Source organism: Loxodonta africana, chromosome 16, assembly GCF_030014295.1.
Source record: "Loxodonta africana isolate mLoxAfr1 chromosome 16, mLoxAfr1.hap2, whole genome shotgun sequence".
Classification (NCBI taxonomy): domain Eukaryota; kingdom Metazoa; phylum Chordata; class Mammalia; order Proboscidea; family Elephantidae; genus Loxodonta; species Loxodonta africana.
In genome coordinates this window covers 78,805,778-78,832,709 of record NC_087357.1, presented here as the reverse complement: position 1 = coordinate 78,832,709, position 26,932 = coordinate 78,805,778, and the positions used below count along the sequence as shown (strand labels likewise).

Below are 26,932 nucleotides of genomic sequence, written 5' to 3'. Positions count from 1 at the left end.
GCACAGGATGTTCCTAGTAAATAAAAATTAAAGTGGCCGCTGAGATTGACGAAGTCTTGACATTGTTCTAGATGAAAGAGAGGAAGGGTATCTATAAGGTAAAATAGGGACATATTCCCTAAGCTTCAGACACATAGGGACCACCTTCACAACTTTGTTGTGTCTACACTACACCTGAGCTTATTTGTCTAGAGCAATTCATTAAAAACAAAAAATCTTCCTATGCAAGAATAAATTGGGAATCACAGGCTTGGTTTGTTTCGTATTTTCCTAAGACATATGAGAATAAGACAGTCATTGCCTAATGTCACCACGCATGCTAGTCCCACATTTGTCACACTATTAGTACTCAAAAAACATTGCCCTTCATGAAAAAGTTTTAGAAATAAACAGTAGTAATGGTTGCACAGCATTGTGAATAGAACTAACGCTACTGAGTTGTACACTTGCAATGGATAAACTTGCAAATTTTATGCTGTATATATTTTATCAATTAAAAAAAATGTTACCCAACTCATTGAGAGTGAGCCTTGGAATTTAACCTGGCTGTAGCAACAGGATTTTAGGCAAGATTTTCACCTTTCCAGACCTTAGTTTGTCACAGAAGAATGAGAATAATTTTACTTTGTGGTTGGGATGAAAATAGAACAGTAAATGTAAATGAAATCATCCAGGTAAAGAAACTTTGTCAACTGCAATGTGTTAAACAGAGTAAAGTTCTACTGAAAGCTTGTAATTGCTGGTGATGCATCTGGGAGGCTGCTTTAAAGCCGTGCTTCTCAAACTTGCCCGTGCAGATGGATCGCCTGGGGATTTTGTGAACTGCAGGTTGTGATTCACTGAGAATGGAGCCGGTCTGAGATTGTGTGTCTCACTGACTCCCTGGTGAGGGTAATGCTACTGATAGGCAAACCAATTTGAGTAGCAAGGTTTTAGAGAAACTTTAGAACTAAAAGTGACACAGTTTAGTTTCCTGGGAACCTGGGGTTGATTTCTATATATGCCAACATGTTTTTGTCAATAAGAAAAATGAACTGCTAGGTACCCTCACCCGTCTTTCAGTTGGTCATATTGAGATGGCTTGCATGTTGCTCTGATACTGGAAGCTATGCTACTGTTTTTCAAATACCAGCAAGATGACCCATGGTGATAGGTTGCATCAGAACTTCCAGACCAAGACAGGCTATGAGGAAAGACCTGGTGATATACTTCTGAAAACTAGCCCATGAAACCCTATGGATCACAACGGGATGGTGTCAAATATAGTCTTGGAAGATGAGCCCGTAGGTTGGGAGGCACTCAAACTGTTACTGCTGAGGGCACGGAGGACCTCCGGACTCAATGGGTCCTTGTCTTTCTCTTGTAAGAATACACAGAAGTGACAATTTTGGGTTCAGCTCTAACAGGTTTATTTTACTTGTGACAAGCAAAAGGAGTCAGTGGGGGCTCATGCTGCTCCAAAAGAATGACTTGAAAAGAGAAGCAAGGCAAGGGCTTGTATGGATTCGGTGGGGACAGTAGAGCAATGAATATTCAGTGGGTTTCTTTGAAGGGGTGGGTCCTTTTCGGAAATGGTGGTGCGTACTAATTAGGCTGCGTGTGCATCTGGAATCCAAGATGGAATCTGCTGATATTCAAGATGGAGTCTTGGCAGCCCTTGGCATCACTTATTATGGGATATAGTGCAGGTGCACTGATCTTCAGCACTACATCGCCCTCTTCATCAGGCTAAGGAAGGGCAAACATAAGTCACACCTTGTCTTTCTGTGCATGCAGAGCCTGTAAAAGGGAGAAGGACTAGAAAAACACTTAGGAGGAAATAGTAATTCACGAGTTGTTCTAACCTCATTTCATGTTGACAGGATGTGGTTCCTGTTTACCCAACTTCTAGATGATAATCTTAACAGCTCTTTTGTTCTGCCAGCACAGTTAACCCTATCTGTCTCAATTTTATAGTTGAAGACACTGAAGGGATTCTTGCCAAGATGGCTGACTAGCTAAGGCCACTGACTCCCTCTTCCCAAATCAACCCTGAAGAAACAGTAGAAGTGCAAGGGAAATATGGATTCCTAAAACTAAGGAGAAAAATTAGGATTTTCTCCCCTCAACTGAACACAACTAGAATATGTGGGGGTGGGGAGGACTGATGGCTGTAGCCTGGGCAGCAAAGAAAACTTGATTGGAGAACATTTTACATTCTGCTTTTGTTTCTCCCTCAAGTTCCATTTGGACAGATGGTCATAAGCCTGACCCTTGAGCACAGAAGTCTGCAGTAACAGCAACCCATGCATTTGTCCATCAATATTAACAATACAAAAGCCCCATGAATGCAATCGGTTTGCTATGCTCCCAACAGAATTGTGGATTACATTGTCTTTTTCCTACTTAATAGTTTTTTTTTTTTTTTTTTTTAGTGGTTTAAAGAGCCTTGGTGGCTCAGTGAGTAAGTGCCCCACTGTGAGAAAGATGTGTCAGTCTGCTTCTGTAAAAGATTACAGCCTTGGAAACCCTGTGGGTCTATGGGTTGAGATCAACTGGATGGCAGTGGGTTAATGGTTTAAAAGGGAAAATTTCAAGGAATTATTTGTGGATTGCCATCAAACAAGAGTTCAGTATGGGTCCTGTGGACTCTGGATTCTCAATCTTTAAAGTCAGTGGGACTAACATAACCCAACCTTGGCCCTCCTGCGATGCATTTTACAGACATGGTGGTTAATGCCCCAAGGGAAAATGAGCTCACGGGTCAAAAAACTGGATGGCCAAAGACTAGTATACACTGAACAACACATGTCTAAAACACTCCTTAAGTAGAAAATAAGGAGATAAGAGAAGATGTTAGCAAAGTGAAATAAGAATGAGAAATCATAAAAAGAATTTAGTGAAAATATTAGGTATGAAAAATAAAACTGTTGGAATAAAGAACCTTATAAATGGAAATAGAATAAATAAAATAGAATGAATATAAACAGAATTTATGCATACAAGATTGTGGAACTGTCACAGAAGGCAATAGGAAAATATAAAAAAAGATTTAAAAAATGAAAGAAAAGCTTGGAAATGTGGAGAACAGATGTAGATGTGCCAACACCTGGGTAATAGTTTCAGCTGGGAGAGAAAAGTAAAAATGGAAAGAAGGAAATAGTTGAAGAAATAATGGAGATAAATGTCCCAGAAATGACCTTGTTTGAAAGGGCTTAAAAAAAAAAAAAAAAAAAAAAAGGCCTAAATAAGAATAGGTAAGGAAAAATCCATTTCTAGGTGCAACAATAAAATTTAAGCATAATGAGGACAACGACAACAACAACAAAAAAATCTAAAAGCTTCCAGAGAGAAAGAACAGACCACTTTAGAAAGAATGACAATGAGTTGGACATCAAACAGCTACCTTGGTTGCTAGAAGACAGTGATGTGAAAGGATAATGGGAAAAAAATCACCTGCATTCAAGGGCTCAAAACTTTTGCCACACAGAGCCAAATAGAAAACACTTCTGAAGGAAGTCCTTAGAGAATAAATGAAAAAATCCAGGCAAAAATGCAAGAGATATGAGGGAAGGAAAGAATCTGGCATCAAAGAAAAATAAGAATAGAAAATGTTTCTCAGAAAATCCTGAATTTAAACTATATATTCTGAACAATTTCCAGGATGGCATATGTGGGCATGTGTTGTGGGGAAAGAAGTATAAGTGAGTGGGACATGAGAGTAAGCTTAAGGTGTTGTCTTATTAGGGGAAATATAGAAACTGATAAACTTAAGAAAGCAACAGGGATGAAGTGAGGAATTAGGGTCAACTACCACGGTTTTTTTTTTTTTTTTACCATGAGAACTCTACATTCAAGAGCAAGTTTCAGAGTCTCCTCTGACATCCATTTTGGCCTTTGTTTCCTCCTTTTCAATGACCTTTTGCTTTCTTCATGTACGGTGTCCTTCATGTCATTCCACAACTTGTCTGGTTCCAGTCATTAGTGTTCAATGCGTCAAATCTGTTCTTGAGATGGTCTCTAAATTCAGGTGGTATATACTCAAGGTTGTACTTTGGCTCTTGTGGACTTTTCCTAATTTTTTCCAGCTTCGACTTGAACTTGTATATGAGCAATTGACAGTCTGTTCCACAGTCAGTCCCTGGCTTTGTTCTGACTGATGATATTGAGCTTCTCCATTGTCTCTTTCCACAGATGTAGTTGATTTGATTCTTGTGTATTCCATCCAGCAAGGCTGTGTGTATAGTCACTCTTTGTGCTGTTGAAAAAAGGTATTTATAATGAAGAAGGTGCTGGTCTTGCACAATTCTATCATGCAATCTCTGGCATCGTTTCTATCACCAAGGCCGTATTTTCCAACTACTGATCCTTCTTTGTTTCCAACTTACCCATTCCAATCACCAATAATTATTAATGCATCTTGATTGCATGTTTGATCAATTTCAGACTGCAGAAGTTGGTAAAAATCTTCAATTTCTTCATCTTTGGCATTAGTGGTTGGTGTGTAAATTTGAATAATAGTTGTATTAACTGGTCTTTCTTATAGGCATATGGATGTTATCCTATCACTGAAAGCATTGTACTTCAGGATAGATCTTGAAATGTTCTCTTTGACAATGAATGCGACACCATTCCTTTTCAATCTGTCCTACCCGGTATAGTAGACCATATGATTGTCTGATTAAAAATGGCCAATACCAGTCCATTTCAGCTCTCTAATGCCTAGGATATTAATCTTTATGTGTTCCAATTCATTTTTGATGACTTCCAATTTTCCTAGATTCATACTTCCTGTGTTCCATGTTCTGATTATTAATGGATGTTTACAGTTGTTTCTTCTCATTTTGAGTAGTGCCCCATCAACAACTGAAGCTTCCGAAAGCTTGACTCCATCCATGCCATTAAGGTCGACTCTACTTTGAAAAAGCAGCTCTTCCCCAGTTGTATTTTGAGTAACTAAAGCGAATGGAAGAAAAGAAGACGTAAAAGAGCTGAACGGAAGATTTCAAAGGGTTGCTTGAGGAGACAAAGTGAAGTATTATAATGAAATGTGTGTAAGACCTGGAGTTAGAAAACCAAAAGGCAAGAACACGTTTGGCATTTTTGAAGCTGAAAGAACTGAAGATAAAATAAACCGAGTGTGACCTGTATCCAATAATATAAACAGTAATACCCGCGAGGAGCATGCTTCTTAGAACAATCAATTATATGAGATCAAAAGGGCACTATTTGCCCAAAAGCAAAGATGAGAAGGCAGGAAGGGTAGAAAATCAGAACGAAAGGAAACAGAAACTAGGGCAGAAATGGGGAGAGTGCTGACATATTGTGGGGAATGAAACCAAGGCAGTGAAACACTTCATGTACAAAATATTGAATGGGAATCTAATTTGCTATGTAAATTTCCACCTAATGCACACAAAAAAAGAGAATATGAACTTTGAGTGCCAGAATAGAAATCCAAATTTTTACTGTATCACTCTTTGTATTGCTTATATTATTATAATCAACATGTATTACCTTGTGATTAAGTTACTACATTTTGTCAAATAAAAAATAGAAAGGAAATACACAGAGCACATTCTATTATTAATGTGCTTTTACATAGAACAACCCAAGGGGCAACTCTGTTATTTAGGAAAAGCTGAGTCTCCTCTCGGAAGACTAAGATACAATTTAATCTTCAAATTTACACAGACACCTCAGCTTTCTTCAAAAAATAACATCAACAAGTGGCATTCAGGTACTTGGCTTGATACCTTCAAATCTTTGTTTCCCTTGGTCTCAGATGCACAGGTGACTTGGTCACAAGAGTCTGGATTCCTAGGCAGCAGTTGTCAGCTAAGACAGGGTGGAGGTTACATACCTGCTTCAGCACAGGAAGCTCTTGTCTTCCATGAAAGGAGGCCAGACTGCTGTTGGGGTGCACTTCACAGTCAGGGCTTCAATGGGGCTGGCTGCTGGAGAGGGTATATGACTGCTGCCTTTATAGGCCATGCTCCATGGCTTGCAGTAAAGAGCTTTGCAGTAGCAGCCTTGTAGACCTCCCATCCAAAAGCTGCTGCAGTGGAGTGCTTGATGTTCTGATATTTCTTGTTGGATATCTTTCTTTTTGAAATTGTGCATTAGGTGAAAGCTAACAGAGCAAATTAGTTCCTCATCTAACAATTTATAAATAAATCATTTTGTGATATTGGTTGCAATCCTCATGATGTGTCAACACTCTCCCCTTCTCTACCCCTGTTCCCCATTTCTATTAATCCCATTTTCCTGTCCTTCTTATCTTTGCTTTTGGGCAGGTATTGCCCATTTGGTCTCATTTAATGAAGCTGAAGAAAATTAGAACATGTCCATGAGAGCCAAAGTACGACCTTGAGCATATCCTACCTGAATTTAAAGACCATCTCAAGAATAGATTTGATGCATTGAAAACTAATGATCGAAGACCAGGCAAGTTGTGGAATGACATCAAGGACATTATACGTGAAGAAAGCAAGAGGTCATTGAAAAGAGAGGAAAGAAAGAAAAGACCAAAATGGATGTCAGAGGAGACTCTGAAAGTTGCTCTTGCCCATAGAGTAGCTAAAACGAAAGGAGGAAATGATGAAGTAAAAGAGGTGAACAAAAGATTTCAAAGGGTGGCTTGAGAAGACAAAGTAAAGTATTATAATGAATTTTCTGGAGATAGAAAATCAGAAGGGAAAAACAAGCTCAACACTTCTCAAGCTGAAAGAAATGAAAAAATACAAGTCTTGAGTTGCAGTATTAAAGGATTCTAAGGGGAAAATACTAAATGACTCAGGAAACATCAAAAGAAGATGGAAGGAATACAGAGAGTTACTGTACCAAAAAGAATAGCTCAATGTTCAGCCATTTCAGGAGGAAGCACATGATCAAGAACCGGTGGTATTGAAGGAAGAGGTCCAAGCTGCACTGAAGGCATTGGCAAAAAACACGGGTCCAGGAATTGATGGAATACCAATTGAGATTTTTTAACAAATGGATGCAGCGCTGGAGGTGCTCATTCATCTATGCCAAGAAATTTGGAAGACAGCTACCTGGCCAACTGACTGGAAGAGATCCACATTTGTACCCATTACAAAGAAAGATTATCCAAGAGAATACGGAAATTATCAAACAATATCATTAATATCACACCCAAGTAAAATTTTGCTGACGATCATTCAAAAGTAGTTTCAGCAGTACATCAACATGGAAACTGCCAGAAGTTCAAGCTGAATTCAGAAGAGGACATGGAACAAGAGATGTCATTGCTGATGTCAGATGGATCCTGGCTGAAAGCAGAGAATACCAGAAAGATGTTTACCTGTGTTTTATTGATTATCCAAAGGCATTTGACTGTGTGGATGCTAAGGATACCAAGAAGGGGAATTCCAGAACACTTAGATTGTACTTCTGAGGAATCTGTACATAGACCAAGAGGCAGTTGTTTGAACAGAAAAAGGGGATACTGCAATGGTTTAAAGTCAAGAAAGGTGTGCGTCAGGGTTGTATCCTTCCACCATACTTATTCAATCTGTCTGCTGAGCAGATAATCTGAGAAGTTGGACTACATGAAGAACTGGGCATGAGGATTGGAGGAAGACACATTAACAACCTGTGATATGCAGATGACACAACCTTGCTTGCTGAAAGTGAAGAGGACTTGAGGCATTTACTGAGGAAGATCAAAGACCACAGCCTTTAGCATAGATGACACTTTAACATAAAGAAAACAAATATCCTCACAACTGGACCACTAATCAACATCATGGTAGATGGAGAAAGTATTGAAATTGTCAGGGATTTCATCTTAAATGGATGCACAATCAGTGCCCATGGAAGCAGCAGTCAAGAAAACAGGTGAAGCATTGCGTTGGGCAAATCTGCGGCAGAAGACCCCTTTCAAGTGTTAAAAAGCAAAGATGTCACTTTAAGGACTAAGGTGCATCTCACCCAAGCCATTATGTTTTCAATTGCCTCATATGCATGTGAAAACTGGACAGTGACTAAGGAATACTGAGGAAGAATTGATGCTTTTGAATTTTGAATTATTTTGAATTTTGAATTAAGAACACTGAATATACCATGGACAGCCAGAAGAACGAACAAATCTGTCTTGGAAGAAATACAGTCAGAATGTTCACTGGAAGCAAGGATGGCAAGACTTTGTTTGATGTACTTTGGTCATGTTATCAGGAGGGACCAGTCCCTGGAGAAGGACATCATGCTTGGTCAGCAAAAAAGAGGAAGATCCTCAATGAAATGGATTGACACAGTGGCTGCAACAATGGGCTCAAGCACAAGAAGGATTGTGAGGAAGGCACAGGACCGGGCAGTATTTTGTTCTGTTGTACATAAGCTCACTATGAGTCAGATCTGACCCGACAGCACCTAACAACAACAGTTAGTGATTTCCTTTCCCCGCATGTGAGCAGTAAGGTTGTGTGTCAATTTGGCTGGGCCGTGATTCTCAGTAGTTTAGCAGTTATGATGTAGTTTGGCAGTCTAATAATGATGTAATCACCTTCGTAATGAAATCTGATATAATGTAATCACCTCCATGATGGAAGTTGAAAGGGAGTTTCCTTGGGGGTGTGGTCTGCAGCCAATAGAGGTGGACTTTCTAGCAAGGCTCCTGGTCTTTTGCTCGCTCCGGATCCTGCACTTGACTCTCGTTTGTCTGACCTCTGCTTCTTGGTATTTAAGCCAGCACCTTGCCTGCCAGTCTTGGGATTCATCAGCCTCTGTCTTCTGGATCTTGGGTTCGCCACCCCCTGCAGCTACGTGAATTGAGAGAAGCCTCCAACCTGACCCACGGACTTGGGACTTTCCAGCCTCTACAACAGTATGAGCCATTTCCTTGATATAAATCTCTCTGTCTGTCTGTCTGTCTGTCTCTCTCTGTATATATACACACTTCACTGGTTTTTCTTCTGTAGAGAACCAAGCCTAAGACACCACCCTTTCCCTCCCTTATAAGCATCAAAGATTGTTTCTTTCTGTGTGGAAACCTTTTCTTGAGTTTTTATAATAGTGGTCTCATACAGTATTTGTCTTTTGGTGACGGACTTTTTTCACTCAGCATAATGCCCTCCAGATTCATTCACATTGTGAGATATTTCGAGGATGCACTATGTTTATCTTTGCATAGTATCCCATTGTGCGTATGTACAATAATTTGTTTATCCGTCATCTGTTGATGGGCACTTAGGCTGTTTCCATCTTTTTGCTATTGTGAATAATGCTGCAATGAACATGGGTGTGACTATGCCTGTTCTTGTGACAGCTCTTTTTCCTCTAGGATATATTCCTAAGAGAGGGATTGCTGGATCACATGGTATTTCTATTTCTAGCTTTTTAAGGAAGTGCTGTATTGTTTTCCCAAATGGTTGTACCATTGTACATTCCCACCAGCAGTACACAGAGTTCCAGTCTGCCTGCAACCTCTCCAACGTTTCTTATTTTCTGTTTCTTTTTATTCATGCCAGTAATGTCAGGGTGAGATGGTATCTCATTGTAGTTTTGATTTGCATTTCTCTAATGGCTAATGATCAAGAGCATTTCCTCATGTGTCTCTTAGCTGCCTGAATGTCTTCTTTGGTGAAGTCTCTTCATATCCTTTGCCCATTTTTTAATTGAATTATTGGTCTTTTTTATTGTTACAGAGTTGCAGTATCTTATTCATTTTAGAGATTAGACCCTTGATGGATATGTCGTAGCCAAAATTTTTTTCCCAGTGTGTAGGTTCTCTTTTTACCTCTTGGTGAAGTCTTTTGATGAGTTTAAGTATTTAATTTTTAGGAGCTCCCAGTTATCTGGTTCACCTTCTGGTGTGTGTGTGTTGTTAGTTAGGGTTTGTATCCTGCTTATGTGGTGTATGAGGGCCTTTAATGTTGACCCTATTTTTTCTTCCGTGATCTTTAAAGTTTTTGTTTTTATATTTATGTCTTTGATCTATTTCGAATTAGTTTTTCTGTGTGGTGTAAGGTATGGGTCCTGTCTCATTTTTTTGCAGATGGACATCCAGTTTTGCCAGGACCATTTGTTAAAAAGACTGTCTTTTCTTTTCCGCATTTAATCAGCTCTGGGCCTTTTATTGAAAATCAGGCGACCACAGGTGGATGAATTTACATCTGGCTTCTCGATTCTGTTACGTTGGTCAGTGTGTCTGTCTTTGTACCAGTCCCAGTTGTTCTGACCGTGGTAGCTGTGTAGTTGGTTCTGAGGTCAGGTAGTGTGAGGCCTGCTGCTTTGTTCTTTCTGTCAGTAATGCTTTGCTTCACTGGAGTCTCTTTCCTTTCCATATAAAGTTAATGATTAGTTTGTCCATCTCCTTAAAGAATGCCATTGTTATTTGGATTGGGATTGCATTTCATTTGTAGATTGCTATGGGTAGAATTGATATTTTCACAACATTGAGTCTACCTATCCATTAACATGGTATTTTTTCCATTTATGTAGCTCTTGTTTGGTTTCTTGCAGATTTATTCCTAAATATTTTGTTTTTGTTTTTTGTATGTTTATCTTGTATCCTGCTGCTCCGCTGAATCTTTCCATTAGTTTCAGTAGTTTTTTTGTGGAGTCTTTAGGGTTCTGTATGTATAGTATCATATCATCCTCAAATAGGGATAGTTTTACTTCTTCCTTACTAATTTGGATGCCCTTTGTTTCTTTTTGGTACCTTACTTCTCTGGCTAGGACTTCAAGCACCATGTTAAATAGGAGTGGTGATAACGGGCATTCGTCTTGTTTCTGTTCTCAGGGGGAATGTTTTCATCCTCTCTTAGTTAAGAATGATGCTAGCTGTTGGTTTTGTATAGATGCCCTGTATGATGTTGAGAAATTGCTCTTGTATTCCTATATTATTGAGAGTTTTTTTCAGGAATGGGTTTTGAGTTTTATTGAATGCCTTTTCTCTGTTGATTGAGATAATCAAGTGATTTTTTTCTTTTGTTTTATTTATTTGGTGGATTACATTGATTGATTTTCTATTGCTGAACCATCCTTGCATACCAGGTATGAATCCAACTGAATCATGTATTATTCTTTTTATATGCTGTTAAATTCTATTGGCTAGAATTTTGTTGAGAATTTTTGCATCTATATTCATCAGACATATTGGTCTGTAATTTTCTTTTTTTTTTTTCTGTGGTGTCTTTGTCTGGCTTTGGTATCAGGATTATGCTGGCTTCATAGGATGAATTTGGGAGCATCCCTCCCTTTTCTATGTTCTAAAATAATTTGAGTAGCACTGGTGTGAGTTCTTCTCCAGTGAAGTCATCTGGTCCAGGATTTTTTTTTTCTTGTCTTTGCTATTTTTTTTTTTAATTACCTTTTCAATCTAGTCTATTGTTATGGGTCTATTCAGATTTTCTACCGTAGTTTTCATTTAGACAGGTAGTATGTTTCTAGAAATTTGTCCATTTCCTCTAGGTTTTCAAATTTGTCGGAGTATAGTTTTTCACAGGATTCTGTTATGATCCTTTTTATTTCAGTTGGGTCTATTGTAATGTCCCTCCCCCCATTTCATTTCTTATTTGGATTATTTTCTTACTCTCCTGTTTTTCTTTTGTCAATTTGGCCATGATTTGTTGATTTTGTTGATCTTTTCAAGGAACCAAATTTTAGTTTTGTTCATTCTTTCTACTGATTTTCTAGTATCTATTTCATTTATTTCTGCTCTGATCTATATTATTTCCTTTCTTCTAGTGGCTTGTGCTTCTTTTAGTGTTTTGTTTCTGTTTGCTCGAGTTGTATAGCTACTGTTTTGATTTTATCCCTTTCTTCTTTTTTGATGTGTTCATCTATTGCTGTAAATTGACCTCGAAGCATTGCCTTTGCTGTGTCCCAAAGGTTTTGGTATGATGTGTTTTCATTTCCATTTGATTCTTGTAATTTTTTGGTTCCATCTTTGATTTCTTCTATTACCCAGTGTTCTTCAAACAAGATGTTATTCAGTTTCCATATACCTGATTTTTTCCCTTGCTTTTCTTGTTATTGATTTCTGCTTTGATGGCATTATGATCAGAGAAGATGCTTTGTATTAACTTAATGTTTTGAATTCTGTTGAGAGTTGTTTTGTGGCCTAAGATGTGATCTATCCTGGAGAACGTTCCATGTGAGTTAAAAAAGAATATATACTTTGCTGCTCTTGGATGGAATGTTCTATATATGCCTGTGATGTCAAGGTGGTTGATTGTGGCCTTTAGATCTTATGTATCTTTGTTGAATTTCTTTCTAGATGTCCTGTCCTTTGCTGAGAGTGGTGTGTTTAAGTCTCCTACTATTATTGTGGAACTGTTAATTTTTCTTTTCAGTGCTATTTGAGTTTGTTTTATGTATTTTGGAGCTCTGTCATTGAGTCTGCAGATATTTATTATGGTTATCCTAGTGGTGGATTTTCCCTTTATTTATTATGTAATGTCTTTCCTTGTCTTTTATGGTGGACTTTTTCTTAAAGTCTATTTTATCTGAGATTAGTATTGTCACTCCTTTTTTGATTGCTGTTTGCTTTATATATATTTTTTCCATCCTTTGATTTTTAATATATTTACTTCTTTGTTTCTAAGGTGTATGTCTTGTAGACAGCATTTTGATGGGTCTCTGTCTCTTTATGGGTTCAATTAAGCTATTTATGTTCAGGGTGATTATCCATAGGTGTGAGTTTATTGCTGTCATTTTATAGTGTTTTTTTTTGTGTGTGTGTGCGGTGCTGATGTTTTCTTTGTTCCTCTTCCTCTCCTGTGCTGAATTCCTTTTCTTTGTGGATTTTCTTTTTGTTTCGCTCCTTTTTGTAGATTTTGTGTTCACTGAGTCTTTATGTTTTTCCTCTTTATTTTGATGAATAGGTTTGCTAACTTTGTAGTTACCTAGAAATTTTCCCTTTTCTTCCTAAGTTTGAACCAGTCTTTTATTACTTGATATTGCTTTGACTTCCTCTCCATTTAAAAGTTTTATACCTACACCATTTATTCTCCCTTTTGTTTTTCTGACGTTGTTGTTTACAGGTTGACATCTCTGGTTCCCTGTTGTAAATCTTTTAGTTCTGTCTTATCCTTGAGAGTTCATTACTTAGGTTGGTGTCTGGCCGATGCTGTCCTGTGTCCTAGATTCATGTTGTTGTCTGATGTTGTTTATTTTCTAATCAAAGGACTCCTTTTAATAACTCTTATAAGTTTTGTTTGGTTTTTACATATTCCCTTAATTTTTGTTTATCTAGGAATGTCCTAATTTCTTCATCATATTTGAGAGAGAGAGTTTTGCAGGATATATTTTTCTTGGTTGGCAACTTTTTTCTTAGGAGTTTTGTATCTGTCATTCCATGGTTTCTTGCCTGTATGGTTTCTGCTTAGTTACCAGAGCCGAGTCTTATTTTTTCCCCTTTCTTTGTGACTTTCTGTATTTCTCAAACTGCTCTCTGGAGTCTTTGTCTTTTGTTTTGGCAAGTATGATTGTCCAATGTTTTGATGACTTTCTTTTGGGGTCTATCCTATATGGGGCTCATTGAGCTTCTTGGATGGTCTATTTTCCATCTTTTATTTAGGGAAGTTTTCTGTTAGCAAATTTTCAATCATCCTTTCTGTGTTTTCCATTTTATCCCCCTATTCTGGAACTCTGATCACACACACATTTGTGCTTTTGATTGTATCACACATCATTTTCGGGTTTTCTTATTTTTATTAATTTTTTTCTCTGACTTTTCCTTAAACAAAGTGGTATCCAAGGATTTGTCTTCCATTTTGCTTATCCTGTCTTCCATTGTTTCAAATTTTCTCCTAAAACCTTTTATTGCACTGTCCATTTTGGAAATCTTGTTTTTTATCTTTTGGATTTCCAGTTGCTGTTTTTATATGATTTCTAGTTGTTTATGTATTTTTGAATTTTGTTCCTGTATTATTTTCCTGAATTCTTCCATTGCTTTGTGTTTTCCTTGATTTTGCCTATTTTTCCTTGTTTTTGTCTGTTTTCCTTCATCTCTATCCTAATCTCTATGAGATCCCTTTTTAAAAAAAATTTTATTGTACTTTAAGTGAAAGTTTACAAATCAAGTCAGTCTCTCATACAAAAATTTATATACACCTTGCTATATAATCCTAGTTGCTGTGCCCCTAATGAGGCAGCACACTTCTTCTCTCCAGCCTGTATTTCCTTGTTCATTCAGCCAGCTTCTTTCCCCCTCTGCCTGCTCATCTCCCCTGCAGACAGGAGCTGCCGACATAGTCTCATGTGTCTACTGGAGCCAAGAAGCTCACTCCACACCGGTATCATTTTCTATCCTATAGTCCAGTCCAATCCCTGTCTGAAGAGTTGGCATTGGGAATGGTTCCAGTCTTGGGCTAACAGAAAGTCTGGGGACCATAGCCTCCAGGGTCCTTCTAGTCTCAGTCAGACCATTAAGTCTGATCTTTTCATGAGAATTTGAGGTCTGCATCCCACTGCTCTCCTGCTCCCTCAGGGGTTCTCCGTTGTGTTCCCTGTAATGGCAGTCATCAGTTGTAGCTCTGCACCATCTAGTTCTTCTGGTCTCAGGCTGATGTAGTCTCTGGCTTACGTGGCCCTTTCTGTCTCTTGGGCTCATAATTACCTTGTGTTCTTGATATTCTTCATTCTCCTTTGCTTCAGGTGTGTTGAGACCAATTGATGCATCTTAAATTGCTGCTCGCTAGCGTTTAAGACCCCAGATGCCACTCTCCAAAGTGGGATGCAGAATGTTTTCTTAATAGATTTTATTATGCCAATTGACTTAGATATCCCCTGAAACCATGGTCCCAAACCCCCACCCCTGCTATGTTGGCCCTCAAAGTTTTCAATTTATTTAGGAAACTTCTTTGTTTTTAGCTTAGTCTAGTTGTGCTGACCTCTCCTATATTGTGTGTTGTCTTTCCCTTCACCTAAAATAGTTCTTGTCTACTATCTAATTAGTGAATACCGCTCTCCCATTCTCCCTTACCACTCTCATAACCATCAAAGAATATTCTCTTCTCTGTTTAAACTATTTCTCAAGCTCTTATAATAGTGATCTCATACAATATTTGTCACTCAGCATAATGCCTCCCAGATTCCTCCACGTTATGAAACATTTCATGGGTTCATCATTGGTCTTTATTGATGCGTAGTATTCCATTGTGTGAATATATAATAATTTATTTCTCCATTCATCTGTTGATGAGCACCTTCGTTGCTTCCATCTTTTTGCTATTGTAAACAGTGATGCAGTGACCATGAGTGTGCATATATCTGTTCGTGTAAAGGCTCTTATTTCTCTAGGATATATTCCAAGGAGTGGGATTGCTGGATCATATGGTAGCTCTATGTCTAGCTTTTTTTTTTTTTTTTAATCTTATGTTGTTATTTTATTTTATTTTTTTTAATAACTTTTATTAAGCTTCAAGTGAACGTTTACAAATCCAATCAGTCTGTCACATATAAGTTTACATACATCTCACTCCCTACTCCCACTTGCTCTCCCCCTCTTGAGTCAGCCCTTTCAGTCTCTCCTTTCTTGACAATTTTGCCTGCTTCCCTCTCTCTCTATCCTCCCATCCCCCCTCCAGACAAGAGTTGCCAACACAATCTCAAGTGTCCACCTGATATAATTAGCTCACTCTTCATCGGCGTCTCTCTCCCACCCGCTGACCAGTCCCTTTCATTTCTGATGAGTTGTCTTCGGGGATGGTTCCTGTCCTGTGTCAACTGAAGGTCTGGGGACCATGGCCGCCGGGATTCCTCCAGTCTCAGTCAGACCATTAAGTTTGGTCTTTTTATGAGAATTTGGGGTCTGTATCCCACTGATCTCCTGCTCCCTCAGGGGTCCTCTGCTGTGTTCCCTGTCAGGGCAGTCATCGATTGTGGCCGGGCACCAACTAGTTCTTCTGGTCTCAGGATGATGTAGGTGATTTCTAGCTTTTTAAGGAAGCATCAAATCAATTTCCAAAGTGGTTGTACCATTTTACATTCCCACCAGCAGTATATAAGTGTTCCAGTCTCCCCACAACCTCTCCAGCATTTATTATTTTGTGTTTTTTGGATTAATGCCAGCCTTGTTGGAGTGAGATGAAATCTCATTGTAGCTTTGATTTGCAATTCTCTAATGGCTAATGACCGTGAGCATTTCCTCATGTATCTGTTAGCTACCTGAATGTCTTCTTTGGTGAAGTGTCTGTTCATATTCTTTGCCCATTTTTTAATTGGGTTATTTGTCTTTTTGTAGTTGAGTTTTTGTCTTATAATGTAGATTTGAGAGATCATACGCTGATTGGAAATGTCATAGCCCCAAACTTTTTACCAATATGCAGGTAATCTCTTTACTCTTTTGGTGAAGTCTTTGGATGAGCATAGGTGTTTGATTTTTAGGCACTCCCAGTTATCTAGTTTCTCTTCTCGTGTTTGTGCATTGTTAGTAATGTTTTGTATACTCTTTATGCCATGTATTAGGGCTCTTAGCGTTGTCCCTGTTTTTTCTTCTATGGTCATTATCATTTTAGATTTTATATTTAGGTCTTTGATCCATTTTGAGGTAGTTTTTGTGCATGGTGTGAGGTATAGGTCTTGTTTCATTTTTTTGCAGATGGATATCCAGTTATGCCAGCATCATTTGTTAAAGATACTATCTTTTCCCCGTTTAACTGACTTCAGGCCTTTGTCAAATATCAGCTGCTCATATGTGAATGGATTTATGTCTGGATTCTCAATTCTGTTCCATTGGTCTATGTATTTGTTGTTGTACCAGCACCAGTACCAGGCTGTTTTGACTACTGTGGCAGTATAATAGATTCTAAAATCAAGTAAAGTAAAGCCTCCCACTTTGTTCTTCTTTTTCAGTAATGCCTTATTTATCCTGGGTCTCTTTCCCTTCCATATGAAGTTGGTGATTTATTTCTCATTAAAAAATGTCTTTGGAATTTGGATCAGAATTGCATTGTATCTATAGGTCGCTTTTGGTAGAGTAGACATTTTTACAATGTTAAGTCTTCCTATCCATGAGCAAGGTATGTTTTTCCCACTTATGTAGGTCTCTTTTGGTTTCTTACAGTTGTGTCTTGTAGTTTTCTTTGTATAGGTCTTTTACATCTCTGGTAAGATTTATTCCTAAGTATTTTATCTTCTCGGGGGCTACTGTAAACGGTATTGATTTGATGATTTCCTCTTCAGTGTTCTTTTTGTTGGTGTAGAGGAATCCAACTGATTTTTGTATGTTTATCTTGTATCCCGATACTCTGCTGAACTCTTCTATTAGTTTCAGTAGTTTTCTTGAGGGTTGTCTGTGTATAAGATCATGTCATCTGCAAATAAAGGTACTTTTTCTTCTTCCTTACCAATCTGGATTCCTTTATTTCTTTTTCTAGCCTAATTTTTTCTGGCTATGACCTCTAGCACAATGTTGAATAAGAGTAGTGATAAAGGGCATCCTTGTCTGGTTAGTCATCTCAAGGGGAATGCTCTCAGACTCTCCATTTAGGATGATGTTGGCTGTTGCCTTTCTGTAAATGCCCTTTATTATGTTGAGGAATTTTCCTTCTATTCCTATTTTGCTAAGAGTTTTTTATCATGAATGTGTGTTGAACTTTGTCAGATGCCTTTTCTGCATCAATTGATAAGAACAAGTGGTTCTTGTTCTTTGGTTTTATTTATATGATGGATTACATGAATTGTTTTCCTAATGTTAAACCATCACTGCACACCTGGTATGAATCTCCCTTGGACATGGTGAATTATTTTTTTGATATGTTGTTTTTGATATCTTTGATATGTTGATATGGCTAGAATTTTGTTGAGGATTTTTGCATCTAAGTTCATGAGGGATATAGGTGTGTAATTTTCTTTTTTTGTGGTGTCTTTACCTGGTTTTGGTATGAGGAATATGCTGGCTTCATAGAATGAGTTTGGGAGTATTCTATCCTTTTCTGTGCTCTGAAATACCTTTAGTAATAGTGGTGTTAACTCTTCTCTGAAAGCTTAGTAGAACTCTGCAGTGAAGCTGTCCAGCCCAGGGTTTTTTTTTTCTTGTAGGGTGGGGGAGTTTTTTAATTACCTTTTCAATCTCTTCTTTTGTTATGGGTTTATTCAGTTGTTCTACCTCTGTTTGTGTTAGTTTAGGTAGGTAGTGTGTTTCTAGAAATTCATGCATTTCTTCTAGGTTTTCAAATTTGTTAGAGGACAATTTTTCATAATAATCTGATATGATTCTTTTTTAGTTTCTGTTGTGTCTGTTTTGATATTGCCCATCTCATTTCTTATTTGGGTTATTTGCTTCTTCTCCTGTTTTTCTTTTGTCTGTTTGGCCAATGGTTTATCAGTTTTGTTAATTTTTCAAAGAACCAGCTTTTGGTCTTCGTAACTCTTTCAATTGTTTTTCTGTTTTCTATTTCATTTAATTCTGCTCTAATTTTTATTATTTGCTTTCTTCTGGTGCCTGAGGGTTCCTTTTGTTGCTCTCTTTCTATTTGTTCAAGTTGTAGGAATAATTCTTTGATTTTGTCCCTTTCTTCTTTTTATTTGTGTGCATTTATTGATATAAATTGACCTCTGAGCACTGCTTTCACTGTGTCCCAAAGGTTCTGATAGGCAATGTTTTCATTCTTATTGGATTCTATGAATTTCTTTAATCCATCCTTAATGTCTTCTATAACCCAGTCATTTTTGAGCAGGGTAGGAGATCCCTTTATATTAGACTTTTGAACTCCCCCTCAGGTAGTTCCAGTGCCTTTTCTTCTACCAGAAGTTTATCTGGTGTTTTATTTTGTTTGCTTCCTGGAGCCACCCTGTTCTGTTTTTTTAAAATATGTTTTGATATTGTCTGCTCTCTCTCTCTCAAACATTCAGGAGTTATTTGTTTGTTGATTATAAATTTGTTAGTTTCATCCTTTTTTTGTTTTGTTTTATCCGGTTATGTTTGGGCAGGCAGATTGGTCATGTTTTGTTGCTTGCTTATCTGTAGGCATGATACTTCCCAGCACCTTGTCCAGGTGGGCAGTGCTGGTTGCTCAGCTATGGTGCAGCAGGGGAGGTCTCGCAGGGGCAAGGATGTGTCATTTACAACATGAACTCAGGCCAACAGTGCAGCGTTGGGGGGCAGTGTGGGGTGGGGCCCAGGAGCCTGCACTGGTGCTGCTCGAGGTTATGGCACTTACTGCATTGTGCAGATAGGCAGGAGAGAAAGGAGAGGATGTGATGTGTGGAGGTAAGCGGGTAAGATAATGAAGAGAAAGAACGGAAACAGAATTAAAAGAAAAAACAACAAAAAGAAAAATGAAGGAGAAACAAAAGAAATAAAATGGTGGTGTAGTGGGATTTGGCAGGTGTGTGTGGGGCAGACCCAGGGAGGCTCTCTAGCCAAGCAGTGTGGCTCGGCCTGGTAAGTAGGGGTATGGGTGGCACAAGGGGTTAAGTCAGCAGGGAAAGGAAAGAAATGAAAGAGAGAGAAGAAACAAACAAACAAAAACAACAACAAATATGGTGCTGAGGGAGTAGGTCATTGGGGGTGAGATGGAATCAGGTGGTGATAAGCTGATGTCTCTCACTGGGCATCCCAGTACAACCCCTTATGAATTGCAGGTGCCAATGAAGGGCCTAGGTGGGAGGGAGAAGGAAAAGGGAGAAGGGGAAAGATAAAGACAAATAAAAAATATGGCACTGAGGCTGCTGGCCCATGGGGGTGGTGCAGACCTGGGGAGGCTATGTGCCAGTGGCTCTCTGGCTGAGTGGGGCAGTATTACCCTTTGGGAACGGGCAGAAAAGGTGCACAGGGCTAGTTGAGTGGGAGAAGGAAAGGAAGGAAGGGAGAGAGAGAGAGAAGAAACAAACAAAAAACAAAAATAAAACAACTAAAAAAAAATACGGCACTGAGGGAGCTGGCCAGTGGGGGCTGTGCACAACTAGGGAGGCTGTGTGCTGGTGGCTCTCTAGCCAAGTAGTGTGGCATGGCCCTTCAAGAAGAGATGGGGATGGTGCATGGTGCTACGAGAGTGAGAGAAAGGAAAGCAAGGAAAGGATAGAGAGAAAAGAAACAACAACAACAAAACAACAAAAAATGTGGTGCTGAAGGAACCAGCCAGTGGGGGCAGCACAGACCTGGGGAGGCTGTGTGCTGGTGGTTCAGCCAAGCAGCACAGCACAGCCCATTAAAAAGGGGCAGGGATGGCACATGGGGCTAGGTGGGCAGGAGAAAGGAAAGGAAGGAAGGGAGAGAGAGAGAGAGAGAGAGAAGAAACAGAAAAAAAAAACCCAAATATATATATATATATATATATATATATATATATATATATATATAAAACCAAAAACCAAACCTGTTGCTGTCGAGTCGATTCTGATTCATAGCGACCCCATAGGACAGAGTAGAACTGCCCCATAGAGTTTCCAAGGAGCACCTGGTGGATTCGAACTGCTGACAGCGTAGCACTTAATTACTACGCCACCAGGGTTTCCATGTATGGTACTGGGGGAACTGGCAATTGGGGGTGGGGTGGACCCAGGCGGCAGTGAGCTAGTGTCTCTCCAGCTGAGCACCTGTGGCCCACTGGAAAGTGGTGGAGGCCATGTAGAGGGAAGAAGGGTGGGGGGTGGGAAAGTGTGTATCCCTAGTTACCGAATGCTCTCTCTACTCTTGAGAACTCCATAAAGCTTCCTTCCCATATTCCCTGTTTGAGGTCCATGGTTGCTGTAGTCCAAGATGGCGAATCTGTGCCACATTAGTTGGTAGGGGACCTCCAGTCTGTAGCTCACTTCATTCTCTGTTCTCTGTCAGCTTCTTACTCCATTCCATGCTTGATTGAGTTCTTTATCCCTTCATTTGATGCTTAGGGTTCTAGGATTGATTTTTGTATCTGTTTTTCTTAGTTTTTTGGATCTTTGTTGTAGAGGGACAGCATGGTGCTTCTGTCTGTAGCGCCCTGTTGGCTCTGCCTCATACACTCAAATTCTTCTTAACTCCTACTTGTTGCTGAAGGCTGTTAATCTTTTACACAGAACCAACTCTATTACTAAGGAACACTGAGGAAATGTTTTTCTCTGCAGTTAAGCTGAACAATGTACCTGGTGGATCTTCACTCAAATGATAATTGAAACTCATTGTGTAAAATGTCCTCAGCATATTTGACTTTATGTTCTTAAGAAAAACATGACAATCTGGTGACTCCTTTGGAAACCCCCAAGAAGAGGGGGCACTTCCCTCTTATGCTATGTATCCAATTATGTTAATTCATATAGTCTTTGCATACTGATCTTAGATAAAGTGCTGTTTTCAGATGTCCCTCCTCTTACTTCCCTAAATTGCTTGAATACCAATCAGAATATTAAATCCCCCATTCTTTGTTTCATCCCTATAAAAATGTCTTTGTAATTGCTGTGCCTTGGACTTCAAGGCCATTTTCATGGGCCATGGAGATCCCCGGTTGAAACTGTCTTGACTCTTAAATAAACCTCTTTGTTTTACATTTAGAGTACAAGAATTCTCTACTACACCCATTAACTATTTGCACTACCCAGGGACTCCAAACCAGTTGCCGTTGAGTCAATTCCAACTCATGGTGACCCCATGTGTAAAGTAGAACTGCGCTCCATAGAGTTTTCAAGGCCGTGACCTTTTGGAAGCAGATTGCCAGGCCTTTCATTTGAGGCCCCTCTGGGTGGGTTGAAACAGCCAACCTTCTGGTTAGTCATCTAGTACTTAACCTTTTTCTGTGGGGGTTTGATCTTTTAAAAGTGTAGGCTTATAGTCTGAGGATGGCTAGTGTCACTGATAATTGTCCGTGGTTGTTGTTCACAGTGGAATTGGATATTAGGAGTTTTCAAGAGGCTAAGGTACTTGAAACTGAATCAACCAGTGGGTTACGTTAAAAGAGATTTCTTAAATTTTAGAGATACATATGGAAGTATTTTCAGGTGAAACAATACGTTTGAAATTCACTTATATGATGGAGTTCATTATACTATTCCTTCTATTATATTCCTTAACATACTATACTATTTCATATATATTTAAAAATCAGCACGATAAAAAGTTAAGAGATAAAAATCCAAAACAGAAAGAGTTATCTGGGGAGGAATTGTAGAAATAGAAGCTGTTCCAAGGATTTTTTTTCCCGTAGTTTACAAATGCAGTAGTTTGAAGTTTAGAAATATTGTAGAAGTTTTCATACCTGGAATGTGGAAGAGCCTTGACAGTCCTGTTCACTGAGTAGATAGACTCTCCACGTGTGGAGGTTCTGGCTTTGATTTCTCTTGCTAGCTGAGCCCTAGGTGAGGCCACAAGGCTCTGTGTGGTCAGTTCCAGAAGCTTGTATCTTATGTGTTGTGTTCTAATGGCTGATACCTGAATCATACACTAGAGGCTCCCCAACTTAGTCTTTTTCAATTGCCTTGAGGTTATTTCTGACGAGGATAGGAAAGGAGGCCTGGGTGTTTTTCCACATTACTGAGCTGATATGAATACAGATCCAGGAAGACCAGGAAATAGCCTCGACAATGCTTTGTTGTAGGCAGCCTTCCTCCCTGTCCTGGATCCAGTTAGTGCTCACCTCTGGGCTCTAGGTTAGGGGTTGTCTGGTACACAAAATGGTAGTCATTCTAAACATGGTCTATAAGCTTCTGGAAGGAAAGTGTTAAGATCCAGCATTTATTATGTCCTTGATATGTGTTCTTAGATTTATTCACAATCCTTTACAGTAAACAATAATATAATAAAATAATCCATTATCTAATATTTTTAATAGCTCAATCAATACTCTGGATAATACTTGTGGACCCTTTTTTCCTATGGAGAAATAGAGACTTAAAATTGAATAACTCAACCAGCAGCAGCTAGGAAGAGGATGAGACAGTAAAACAAAGTCTATCTAAGGAAATGTGTGGGGACCATGTGTGTCACCATGATTAGAGGGTGCTCCTGGCACTTAGTAGGAGGAAGCCAGAGATGCCATGTGCATGGATAGTCCTTCAGAAAGAAGAATTGTCTGACTCAAAATGCCAATGGCATCCCTGTTGAGAAACACCAGGAATTAGCCCCTGCTCTTAGCCTGTGTGCCATGATTTCACCTCTGGCAAAGAGAAAAAGAGAAACAAAAGGATGAGATGGAAGAAAAAAGGAACTGTTCGGTTAGCTCAGAAGTTCACATCACAGGAGCCAAAAATAGACTTGGAACAAATAGAAAGAGTCTGAAAAGTCTTTTTTTTTTTTTTAAATAACTTTGCTATCCAGTCTAATTCTCTTGACCTCGTAAGTTGTTTTTCCTTTTTGCCTGGAGGCCCTGAGAATTTTTCTTTATCTTTCAATTAAAATAGTTTTACTAAAACATATCTTGGAGTCAATCATTCTGAGTCAGTATTCTCCAGTACCCTGCGTGTTCTTTCAACATATAGATTCAGTTCTTTTTTTTTTTATTTCTGGGATGTTTTCTTGGATTATTGTCATAATTTTTAATAGTCTTTACTTTTCAGAGCAGTTTTAGATTTACATAAAAATTGTGCAGATAATAAAGAGTATTTTTCTCTGCATTTTCTGCACATTGTTTCTCCTATCAACGTCTAAGATGCCTGTGGCACATTCTTTATAATTGATGAACTAATATTGATGCATTATTATTAGTAACTAAAGTCCATAGTTTAGGGTACACTCACTCTTTGTGTTGTATGGTCCTATGGGTTTTGACAAATAATGTCTTGTGTCCATCATCATAGTAACATTCAGAATGGTTTCACTGCCCTAAATATGCCCCGTGCTCCACTTATTCATCTGTTCCCATCCCCACCCCACCTTCTGAAAAACATTGATATTTTCACTATTTCTATAGTTTTGCCTTTCCCAGAATGTCAACTAGTTATAAATATATGGTCTGTAGCTTTTTAGCATTGGCTTCTTTCACTTAGCTGTTTGCATATAACGGTCCTCCATGTCTTTTTGTGGCTTGATAGTTCATTTCTGTTTTATAGCTGAATAATACTCCGTTGTATGAGTGTACCACAGTTTGTTTATCCATTCAGCTATTGAAGGACATCTTGGTTGCTTCCATTTTTTGGCAGTTATGAATAAAACTGCTAGAAACATTCATGTGCAGGTTTTTATATGGACATACGTTTTCATTGCATTTGGGCAAATGCTTGGATTGAATATTATGCCTATGTTTGGCTTTGTAAGAAACTGGCAGGCTGTCTTCGAAACTGGCTTATCAATTTCTTTTTCTTTTTTACATTTTGTGTCTGTTGTTTTTGGTGTTGTATAAAAAAGGCATCAACAAACTCAAGATGGTCTAGATTTTTTTGTTGTCTTCTACAAGTTCTTATCTGCTTATCCTGCTTATCTATGGCTGCTATAACAGAAATACCACAAGTTTAACAAACAGAAGTTTATTCTCTCAGTTTAGGAGGCTAGAAGTCCGAATTCAGGTTGCCAGCTCCAGGGGAAGACTTTCTCTCTCTGATGGCTTTGGGGGAAGGTCCTTGTCATCAATCTTCTCCAGATCTAGGAGCTTCTCAGCACAGGTACCCCAGGACCAAAGGATGCGCTGTGCTCCCAGCTCTTCTTTCTTGGTTATATGACGTTCTCCTGTCTCTCTGCTCACTTCTTTCTTTTATATCTCAAAAGAGATTGACTTAAGACACAACCTAGTCTTGTATATTGAGGCCTGCCTCATTATCACAACTGCCTCTAATCCTGCCTCATTAACATCATAGAAGTAGGATTTATAACACATAGGAAAATCACATCAGATGACAAAATGGTGGACAATCACACAATACTGGGAAACATGGCCTAGTTAAGTTGAAATGCGTTTTTGGAGGACACAACTCACTGGTTGAATGTTGGTATCTATTTTTAAAGAGGAATTTCATATCTGTTCTTGTTTCTATCTGCTAACATGCAGGTGGCTTCTATTTGTTTTTATCCAAATAACAGAAAGTCCGACAACTGACTGTATAGACTCACATGTTGTTTTATAAACATTTAGATTTTCTCCAACTTTTTAAAAAAAACATGAATAACTCGACCTCTCATATTTCTTCTTAGATATGGTAGGGTTTCTTTGCATTGTATACTTGAGAATATTTGATTGCTGTATTGAAGGGCACACTTTCAACTTGACTATGTTTAAAAATTTTATTCCAAAGTGGTTATAAAAATTGATTTTGGTGCTGATTTCCTACGTCCTTGATTCTTACATTCTTCCCCCACACCCAATGTAATTAAATTATTGGTTATTGGATAAATGTAAACTAGGTAGGGTTCCAATTTTTTATCTTATTTTATGAATGAGTAGTTAATTGTGCAGTCATTGTTACTGAGCAGCCTTTTCTTTGTATGTTACCAGTATTCTCCAATGCCTTGCTCTCTCAATATACTTTGTTCAGTCTCTCCAACTGAAGAGGGTAGACACGACGAAGTAATAGGAACAGAACAGAAATGAGAAAGAGGGAAAAATGACATATGTTTACAATTGAAGAATTGCTCGAGCTTAATAACAAATTTTCGGAGAACTGTTACCCTGATTTTACAACCGGAAGAGAACTGTCTAACCTAGTCCATTGTTCTATGGGTATAATCATTGTAAGTCAAATGTTTAAAGCTTTGTATGCACATATTTTTTGTAGACAATATGGAAAATGTAAAGAATTATGAGAAATTTTAAAAGAACTTTATCACATAAGAACGATTATTGACGTTTTGTCACTTTTCTTATTTATCTCAAAGTGGGTATGAATTTATCTATGTCTATGGCACTGGTTTTTGTTTTATGTTTTATGAAAAATAGACTATTGTAAGGCAAGTTTAGAAGCAGGGCCCAGTTAAGAAATTATCGATATTATCCATCATAGGGAAAATAATGGTTTGGACCAGGATGCTGGCTGTACAGGTAAAGAGAGCCAGAAAGACATGGTGTATTGTTATTTTTTTTTCCACAATGAATAATCCTATTGTTTATTTAACCTGAAAGTGAACTAAAGAAAAATTGGAGGTATTGCTCATGAATAGGCTCATTTATATTCTTGAGAAAAACTGGCAGTAACTACAAAAACCCATTTTTTCAGTTTGAATAAATACTGATATTAGACCTTATATTTAAAGAGACATGTCTGGCAAGTGAGTCATGTTTAAAACTCGGTGTATTTTGAAAGAGGGCTGACAGAGTTTGCTTATATGTTGGATACGTGGTGAGAGAGAAGGCAGAGATAAGGATGGTTCTAAAGGTTTGGCTGGAGCAAATGCAGGATTGGAGGTGTCTTTAACTAAGGTGGGGAGGCCTGGGAGAGGAGCCAGAGACATTAGGAGTTTTACTTCAGACGTGTTAAGTTTGGTATGCCTATTAAACATCCAAGAGGAGATTGTAAGTAAATAGTTGGATATGCAGATCTGAAGGGCAGGAGAAAGCACTTAGCTTGAGATATAAATTGTTGATATTGTCCTCAGCACCTGGCACCATCCCTCACAGCATTAGTAGGTGCTTTATAACTATCTGTGGCATGACCCATTTTTGGGGGAATTTTCTGATATGATCGTTTTTGGAAATGATTTTTAATAGCTACATAACATTCTATTCTATTAGAGTTATGCCATTTTATACATACAATTAAGGTGATTTCTATATTTGTCTTTGTTCTGTAATTGTCCACAAATCATTGAATTTATTGGTTGCTTGACAATTTTTTTTTTTTTTTTTAATGGATTGACAATAGGAAGAAACTGTCTCATTGGAAATTGTCTTAGGGAATGGAAGAGGAGCTCAGGAGGATACAAGAAAAGGATAGACAAATACCTAGTACATTAGTGAATTTCTGACCATTGAGTTCCTCAAGGTCAGAATAGCTTTTTAATCTTTATTTTTTTTAAATAATTTTTATTATGCTTTAAGTGAAAGTTTACAAATCAAGTCAGTCTCTCACACAAAAACTTATATACACCTTGCTACATACTCCCAATTGCTCTCCCCCTAATGAGACAGCGCGCTCCCTCCCTCCACTC

At 38.4% G+C, this 26,932-nt stretch overlaps 1 protein-coding gene across 4 annotated transcripts in view; it reads left to right on the top strand.

Moving 5' to 3' along the window:
* TMEM254 (transmembrane protein 254) overlaps window positions 1-26,932 on the top strand; it is a 97,969-nt gene that overhangs the window by 14,768 nt on the left and 56,269 nt on the right. Inside the window, exon 1 of one of the 4 annotated variants that reach the window (XM_064269802.1) lies at window positions 2,432-8,824. The exons of the other annotated variants lie outside the window; for them this stretch is intronic. The gene's annotated coding sequence lies outside the window, so the exon portion shown is untranslated. Of the gene's footprint in view, window positions 1-2,431; window positions 8,825-26,932 lie in introns of those variants that run through there. 4 annotated transcript variants of the gene reach the window in all.